Source organism: Diceros bicornis, chromosome X (assembly GCF_020826845.1).
Source record: "Diceros bicornis minor isolate mBicDic1 chromosome X, mDicBic1.mat.cur, whole genome shotgun sequence".
Lineage (NCBI taxonomy): Eukaryota > Metazoa > Chordata > Mammalia > Perissodactyla > Rhinocerotidae > Diceros > Diceros bicornis.
In genome coordinates this window covers 100,625,555-100,635,363 of record NC_080781.1, presented here as the reverse complement: position 1 = coordinate 100,635,363, position 9,809 = coordinate 100,625,555, and positions in this window count along the sequence as shown.

The window sequence follows — 9,809 nt, the reverse complement described above, 5'->3', positions numbered from 1 at the left end:
GTTTGCACTCCCACCAGCAGTGTATGAGAGTTCCCTTCTCTCCACATCCTCTCCAACACATGTTGTTTCCTGTCTTGTTAATTATAGCCATTCTGACGGGCGAGAGGTGATATCTCATTGTAGTTTTGATGTGCATTTCCCTGATAGTTAATGATGTCGAACATCTTTTCATGTGCCTGTTGGCCATCTGTATATCTTCTTTGGAGAAATGTCTGTTCAGGTCTTTTGCCCATTGTTTTACTGGGTGGTTAGTTTTTTTGTTGTTGGGATGCATCAGTTCTTCATATATTTTGGAGATTAACCCCTTATCAGATACAGGGTTTGCAAATATCTTCTCCCAGTTGTTAGGTTTCTTTTTGTTTTGTTGATGGTTTCCTTTGCTGTGCAGAAGCTTTTTAGTCTGATGTAGTCCCATTTGTTTATTTTTCTATTGTTTCTCTTGCCCAGTCAGACATGGTGCTTTAAAATATGTTGCTAAGACCAATGTCGAAGAGTGTACTGCCTATGTTTTCTTCTAGAAGTTTCATAGTTTCAGGTCTTACATTCAAGTCTTTAATCCATTTTGAGTTAATTTTTGTGTATGGTCTAATGTAAGGGTCTACATTCGTTTTTTTGCATGTGGCTGTCCAGTTTTCCCAACACCATTTGTTGAAGAGACTTTCTTTTCTCCATTGTATGTTCTTGGCTCCTTTGTCGAAGATGAGCTGTCCATAGATGTGTGGGTTTATTTCTAGGCTTTCGATTCTATTCCATTGATCTGTGTGTCTGTTTTTGTGCCAGTACCATGCAGTTTTGGTTACTATAGCTTTGTAGTATATTTTGAAAACAGGGAGTGTGATACCTCCAGCTTTGTTCTTTTTTTCTCAGGATTCCTTTAGCTTTTTGGGGTCTTTTGTTGTTCCATATAAATTTTAGGATTCTTTGGGGCTGGCCCCATGGTTTAGCAGTTAAGTGCGTGTGCTCCACTACTGGTGGCCCGGGTTCGGATCCCGGGCACGCACTGACACACTGCTTCTCCGGCCATGCTGAGGCCACGTCCCACATACAGCAACTAGAAGGATGTGCAACTATGACATACAACTATCTACTGGGGCTTTGGGGAAAAATAAAAGGAGGAGGATTGGCAATAGATGTTAGCTCAGAGCCCATCGTCCTCAGCAAAAAAAAGGAGGATTAGCATGGATGTTAGCTCAGGGCTGATCTTCCTCACAAAAAAAAATTAGGATTCTTTGTGCTATTTCTGTGAAAAATGTTGTTGGAACTTTGATACGGATTGCATTGAATCTATAGATTGCTTTAGGAAGTATGGACATCTTAACTATGTTAATTCTTCCAATCCAAGAGCACGGAATATCTTTCCAGTTCTTTGTGTCTTCTTCAATTTCTTTTAGCAATGTTTTATAGTTATCAGTGTACAGATCTTTCACCTCTTTGGTTAAGTTTATTCCTAGGTATGTTATTCTTTTTGTTGCAATTGTAAATGGGATTGTATCCTTAGTTTCTCTTTCTGCTACTTCGTTGTTAGTGTATAGAAATGCAACTGATTTTTGTATGTTGATTTTGTATCCTGCAACTTTACCGTATTCGTTTATTACTTCTAAAGGTTTTTCTTCCTATAATTGATTTCTAGTTTCATACTGTTGTGGTCAGAAAAGATGCTTGGTATTATTTCAATCTTCTTAAGTTTATGTAGACTTGTTTTGTGGCCTAATATGTGATCAATCCTGGAGAATGTCCCATGTGCATTTCAAAAGAACGTGTATTCTTCGGTTTTTTGATGGAATGCTCTGTATATATCTACTTGGTCCATCTGTTCTAGTGTGTCATTTAAGGCCAATGTTTCCTTATTGATCTTCTGTTTGGATGATCTAACCGTTGGTGTAAGTGGAGTGTTAAAGTCCCCTACTATTATTGTGTTACTGTCTATTTCTCTTTTTATGTCTGTTAATAATTGCTTTATATATTTAGGTGCTCCTACATTGGGTGTGTAGATATTTACAAGTGTTATATCCTCTTGTTGGATTGTTCCCTTGATCATTATGTAATGCCCTTCTTTGTCTCTTTTTACAGTTTTTGTTTTAAAATCTATTTCGTCTGATATGAGTATTGCTACCCTACCTTCTTTTCATTGCCATTTGCGTGGAGTATCTTTTTCCACCCCTTCACTTTCAGTTTGTGAGTGTCTTTAGGTCTGAAATGTGTTTCTTGTATGCAGCGTATATATGGGTCTTTTTGTTTTATCCAATCAGCCACCCTATGCCTTTTAATTGGAGCATTTAGTCCATTGACGTTTAAAGTAACTATTGATAAGTATGTACTTACTGCCATTTTTTAACTTTTTTTCCTCAGTGTTTTAGTAGTCCTTCTCTGTTCCTTTCTTCTTCTATACAGAATTGATGGTCTCTTTAGTTTGACCTCTGTCTGAAAGCTCTACTCTTTAACTCCCCTCCTCCCTCAATTTATGTTTTTGATATTATATCTAACCTCTTTTTTGTGCATTTGTATCCATTACCCTCTTATCATGGAAATAGATAATTTTTCCTATTTGTGGTCTGCTCTTTTCCCCTTAAATCAGTCCCTTTGACATTTCTTGTAGGACTGGTTTCTTGGTGACAAACTCCTTTAATTTTTGCTTGTCTGGGAAACTTTTGATCTCTCCTTCCATTTTGAATGATAACCTTGCTGGGTAGAGTATTCTTGGCTGTAGGTTTTTTCCTTTTAGCAATTTAAATATATCGTGCCCCTCTCTTCTGGCCTGTAAGGTTTCTGCTGAGAAGTCAGCTGATAGCCTTATGGGGTTTTCTTTGTAACTTGTCTTTCTCTGGCGGCTTTTACGATTCTCTCTTTATCTTTAATTCTGGACATTTTGATTATGATGTGTCTTGGTGTGGGTCTCTTTGGGTTTATCTTGTTTGGTGCTCTCTGTGTTTCCTGTACCTGGATGTCTGTTTCCTTCCTTAGGTTAGGGAAGTTTTCATCTATTATTTCTTGAAATAGATGCTCTGCCCCTTTGTCTCGCTCTTCTCCTTTCGGGACACCTATAACATGGATGTTAGTGTGCTTGATGTTGTCCCAGAGGTCCCTTAGACTGTCCTCACTCTTTTTAATTCTTCTTTCTTTTACCCGTTCAGCTTAGGCAATTTCTTCTAGTCTTTTGTCCAGCTCACAGATCTGTTCTTCTGTATCCTCTACTCTGCTTTTGAGTCCCTCTAGTGAATTTTTCATTTCCAGTATTGTATTCTTCATTTCTGATTGGTTCTTTTTTATATCTTCCATTTCTTTGTTGACATTCTCACTGAGTTCATCTATTCTTCTCCCCAGATCAGTGAGCATCCTTAACACTCTTTGTTTGAACTCTCTGTCAGGTAGGTTGCTCATTTCTGTTTCACTCAGTTCCTTTTCTGGGGTTTTGTCCTGTTCCCTTAATTGGAATGTATTCCTTTGCCTCCTCATTTTGCCTCTTTCCCTGTTCTTGTGTCTATGTATTATGTAAGTCAGATACATCTCCTGCTCTTGGATATGTGACCTTATATAAGTGATGCCTTAGGAGGTCTGCAGTGTGCTTCCCTCAGTTCTCAATGTTCCAGGGGTGACCCCTATGTGGGCTACATGTGTCCTTCTGTTGTGATGTGTTTGCTCTCCCTGTAGGCGCCTAGGGAGGCTGAGTCATGCTCCTGCCCAGCTGTTGTAATGCTCAGCTGCTTGTAGTTGTTGTGAGCCCTTCAGTCTCTTTATCAGGTGTGGGGAGCCCCAGCACAGTTGGCTGCAAGTTCTAATAGCACATTTGTGTTGCAGTATTTCTTTTAAGTTAGTAGGCCCCCAGCATGGCAGGTTGTTAGGCTCAGGGGCTTACAATGGCTATAAGCCTCCAGCCTTTAGGTCTCTTGTCAGCTCTCTGAGGATTGCAGCTGGGTGGGGCTGGCCTCAGGCACGGGAGCATCCAATTGTTTCAGGCTTTGGAAGGTGGGGCGAACCCCCTATGTGGGTCTTTGAGAAGCACAAGTCTTCTGCAGCTGACAAGCCCTGCCGCCCACAGGTCCACACACACAGTCAACACAGTCCTGCCCCATGTGTGCACCCCGACCTCCCAAAGTGGACCCAGTCTCTCCACGGTGGGAGTCCCACACACTCCACCACTGCCCCACACTCTCCACCCACTCCTTGTGCACGCCCTGCCCCACTGAAGTGGGCTCAGTTGCCAGGCTGCAGAGAATCCAGTCACCAATCTATGCAGGCCCACAAGTTGCCCGAGGGCTTGTTGTTGGGTGGGGTCAGTCGCTAGGGTGGGCTGCCAGCCCCTGGCTGAGCTGGATTAAATCGGTGCTCTAGTGGGTGTGGCAGACCTGGGCTAGCAGGCCCCAGGGAGAACTCCAATGGCGTCTGTGTCATCACGCCCACACCAGGCCACAACAATGGCTGCCACCCATGTCCCAGTCACTGGAGAGGTCTCACCTCTCACCGAGATGCACTCAGGGACTATCAGGTGAGTCTCTTTTCACCAAAGCACTGTGCACCTTTCTTTCTGGTAATTTTAGATTGCTTTCTGAAACAGGTGAGTTTGCCTGTGGGCCCTTTAAGAGCCAGTTTTAATTTCTTTGTGAACCAGCTTTTCTGGGGGTACTCCCCAATGTTTTAGTAGCAGGCAAAGTAAGATATTATGCCACTCGTCTCAATTGTGCTGGGTCCACAAAATGCCCACAGCGGGGGCACTCCCCGGCTCAGGGCCCCGCTCCTCCAGGGAGGTCTGTGGACCTCTGGGCTGCTCCCGGCAGCCGTGAGGCGCTGTGGCTTGTGAAGGCCGCGTTTTTTCTCTGCAGAAGGGAGTTTCTTCCTCTTCCACCTCGATTAGGATTGTGCTTTGTTGCAGGAGTTCCTCTTATCCAGTTTTCAGTTCTCTCTCAGGGGTAATTTTTCCATGAGTAGTTGTAAATTGGCTGTGTCCACAGGAGGAGGTGAGTTCAGAGTCTGATTACACCACCATCTTGACTTCTCCTCTGATATACAACATATTTTTAATATTTCTAAGGTGGAGCAGTTCTAGGTGAGGACAATGTCATGAGCTATGCTATCTAAAAGAACTGTCTTCAATGATGGAAATTTTCTCTATCTGCTTTATCTAATATGGTAGCCACTAGCCACAGGTGGCTAATGAGCACTTGAAATATGGCTAGTGCAACTGAGGAGCTGATTTTAAATTTTTATTTACTTTTAGTTAATTTAAATTTAAATAGCCACCAGTAGCTAGTGGCTACTGTATTGTGCTGCAGAGGTCCAGAGGGTATCAATGAAAGAGGATGACTAAAATGGAGGCAGTTCAAGGTCATTATATTTTAAGAAGTCAAGAGCTGCAAGGCCCAAGTTTTGAATGAATAAACCAGGTGAACAGTGAAGGCCCCAGGACAATGACATTAATGTTGGCAAGAAAGGCTGTGTGTTAGAGACTAAAAGACCTGTATTACTTTGGAGGCATGACCACTGTCTAGGCAACAGAGATGAGGTGTGGCAAGTGATTGATTCGGCTGGCATATGGCTTAACGTTGTGTTTCCAGCACAGCAGAGAAATGATGGCCTGGATGCTGCCTCAGAAAAGCAGGAAGATGCGAGTCTCTCCTGCAGTCCCTGTAATGAGTGTCCTTGGCGAAGTGCCAAAGTCAGCTAGGGCAAGGAGAAGCAAGTAGCATTTGGTGACAAGGGGGAGTATGTAAATGAGCTTGTTTATCACATAACAAAGGATCTAGGGGACACAGTGGAAATATTTGTGAGAGAAGGGAGTCATGGGAAAAGGGACTGGGAAGAAGAGGCACAAAATAGTATGAAAACGTGAGAGATGACCACAGCAAGGCTGCTCTTCAAAACTGCTGAGGTGGTAGCAGAGCCGGTCTCTTGGAAAAAGGCTCTGTTGCCCTGATTATAAACACGATCATAGAATATTTAGCTTTTGAACTTTTTTTGCAGGAAAGTGACTTTCTATAACCACGCGATATATATTAAACTTTGTATAAAAGTTAACATTTTGTGTAATAAATGTTTTTTATTGTGGTAAAGTACACATGACATAAAATGTACCATTTTAACCATTTTAAAGTGTACAGTTCACTGGCACTTAGTACAGTCATAATTAATAAATGGTTTTTAAACCAAAAAAAAGGTGGTGGGAGCTCATTTGTGGTAGTGGCCAATGATGGCACTCTGGTGGCCTTCACTGTTTTCAAAGTTTCAAATGCAATGAAAGTATAGTGTCAGGCTTCTTCAGATCAGCTGCTGGCAGAGGTATATGTGATCTTGAAAGAGCCAGTGGCTCTGGTTTGTGGGCTCTTAGGCTGGTGCAGATACCTTTAGTTCACTCAAAAAGGAGGTATAAGTGACTGGTCAGTCCAGTTCTCTCCTTCTGCCTCTGAAGAGCCCAGTAACACACTATCCTGAGCCACAGAAGTTAATGAAGCCTCTACTAGCCTTGTTTCCTCATCTGTAAAATGCAGTAATGGTCCCAGAGTTGTCATGAGGATTAAATATATGTAGAATGTATTAGCATAGTGCCTGACGCATAGTATGCTCTTAATAACTGGTAGCTGTTATCATGATTATGTTATGGTCCTGATCCAACTCTGCCTTCTATTAGAGCTATTAGAACACTGGACATATCCCCTCTGTTGAACTGTATTCTCATTAAGGGCAAGGACTGTGCGTATTCATCTTTTTATACCCCATAGGCCCAGCACATAGTAGGAAGTGCATACACATTTGTTGAATGAAATAATTCTTCTTTTATGTCTACCCTCTTCTTCCTCCAGCCCTAGCCAGAGTCTACATGAAGAGGTATGGTTGTTAAGAGCACAGGTTTTGGGATCAGACAGGTTTGAATTTTGGCTCTGCCACTTACCACCTGTGACTTTTGGCAAATTACTTGACAACTCAGCATCTCATATATAACATGAAGAAAATAAATATCTACTTCATAGAATTAAATGAAAAAATATAGTAAAGCACAATGCCTGTCACAACTAAGTACTTGAATAGTAATAATTCTTACTATTATTATTGTTGTTATTATTATTATTGTTATCTGTTTCTTCCAGAAAAGGAGGCATACCTCCCTCCCAATCCCCACCCCCGCCATTCTGATGGAGATTAAGGAGTGGCTTAGTGCTAGGGAGTGTGATACTTTCACACTAGGGAATGGAATTTTTTCAAGGCAGATTTCATGGAGTTGGAAAAGCAAGAAAGAGACAAGTGAGCAACAGAAAATGAATCAACCATAAATAAAACTGGGAAGTGGGTGACATTGATTTGTGGTATCCCCCTTCCATGCCCGGGTCATTACCTCTCTCTCCAATTTAGGTTCTTACTGATGTGCCCAGACCTGGCCAATGCTCCAGAGCCTTCTCCTCTCCTCTTCTCACCACCAAAGCTGACTTGCTCTGTACGTTCTAGCCTCTTGGGGACCAATTAGGAACCAATTTACTCATCTGAAGTCAGATGTTAACAGGCTGCTAATAGCTTTGTATTTCCTCACTGCTCAGTGCTTTTCAGCACCTTAACTCATGAGAAAGACTGACTTGTGGTGAAAATTGCAGGTCTGGGTGGTGGAGAGGAAGGAAGGGGCAGGTATTTGGACAGAAAAAACTTTCCCATGCTGCATATACTACTACCTACTCAGCCCTTGGTGGGGCGAGTCTTGAACAGAAAAAAAAAAGAAAACAAAGTAGAATGGGCAGGTCCATCCCAGTAACCTCCTTTGATGTCCTCAAAGTGCTAACAACCACAGTAACACCTTTAAATTGCAGCCACCCTCTTTAGCATTCACATTCATTATCACTCTCACTGACAGCATCTTTATTGATCCTTTCTCTTTCGAGGCTTCCCCAACCCCTGCCTGCCTCAGATCCAGAGTCTCTGGCCACCTGCAGTTGCCACCAGCTAGCAGACCAGACTCTGTAGCTTTCCACCATCTTTGGGCGTCCATTCCCATTGCAGGCCTGCCTCTCTCCAGTCATCTACCACCAATGGACATTTCTTGAGCACCTACCATGTGCAAGGTCCTGTCTTTCCTCCTAGCTACTACTGCGATTGTGTACCGTGTGGGGCTTTATGCACAAATGTGCCACTAGTTATCTCACAGAGGACATATATTTGGGGTTTTTTCCAAGAAAGAAGATAGCTTTCAATTTATTTACACACCTGATTCCTTTAAAAAAAAAAAAAAGTGCGGGGCCGGCCCGGTGGCACAAGCGGTTAAGTGCGCGCGCTCCGCTGCGGCGGCCCGGGGTTGGCTGGTTCGGATCCCGGGCGCGCACCGACGCACTGCTTGGCAAGCCATGCTGTGGCGGCGTCCCATGTAAGGTGGAGGAAGATGGGCACAGATGTTAGCCCATGGCCGTCTTCCTCAGCAAAAAAAGAGGAGGATTGGCGGATGTTAGCACAGGGCTGATCTCCTCACAAAAAAAAAAAAAAAAAAAAAAAAGTGCAAACACTAGGGTGCTCAACCATCCTGGCTTGCCCGGGACTGAGGAGTTTCCTGGGATGTTCTGGAATCAAGAGGATCTGGACAAACCAGGATAATTGGTTAACCCTAAACATTTATTGACTGCCCACTGATTACCTAGCATGACTTCAGGCACTGATGGATTGCCTTTCAGGCCAGCCTTAAACGAACGCCAGGGCAAGTGACGCTTTGAGGCAGAAATGTTCTGGTAAATATTTAACAACCAGTTCTCTGGGGGAAGGGGAGGAAGATCCCATTTGTACCATTTGCTGATCTCTGTGGTGTAAACACTCCCACCATAGCCAATTTCAAGCTACCAGTGTGATGTCATTGAACGTGGAATAGGGAAGAGATACAGAGTAGAACACCATTATTTAACATTTCCACCACACAGACACAATAGATGTGAATAACCTCAAGAACACAGATGATAGTAAAATGTAGTAAAATAATTAGGAAGTGATGAGTTTAGAGTATTTATTCCCTTCATTTTAATAAAGTTTAATTGCAAGTTTATATAATTTTTAATAATGGATTTGTTTAACAACTGACTTGCAAAATCCTGAAAATTTAACCATCAACTTTCACAAGTCAATGTGAGCCAGTTCCAGCACATCACTGAAAGAATCCTGGGAAAGTCACCCTTTTTCATCATGCACATGCCTCTTTCCCACTGGTATGCCACAAAAGACTGAAAACCCACCAGTTGCAATTTATTCCTTTGATCTGAGCTCTGCCTTTGATATACTAAGAAGAACAAGACCAGGAATAAGGACACTTAAATTCTAACCCCAGTCTTATCATGAATTGGCTGCATGACCTTGACCTCTTTGGACCCCAGGTTCCTTACCTGTAAAATAGGGGGTTAGACAACTGGTGTTCTTCAGTGACTCTCTCGGACATGTTTTTGCGTGTGTGTGTGTGTTTACAGCTATAGTGAGGTATAATTGATATACAATAAGCTAGACCTAGACATATTTAGAGTACAATTTGATGAGCTTTGACTGAAATCATCACAACAAATAAGATAATGAGCATGCCCATCACCACGAAATATTTTCTTGTGCCCCTTTATAATGTATCCCTTCCTCTCAACTCTGTTGCTAGGTAACCACTAATCTACTGTCACTATAGAATGCTTTCAATTTTCTAGAACTTTATAAAAATGGAATCATACAGCATATAAGTATTCTGCTCTTATCTTTATTATTTCCTTTCTTCTGTTTGCTGTGAATTAAACTTGATCTTTTTCTAGTTTCTTATTGTGGAAACTGAGGTCAATGATTTAAGACTTTTCTTTTCAACATAGCTGTTTAGTGCTATAAAT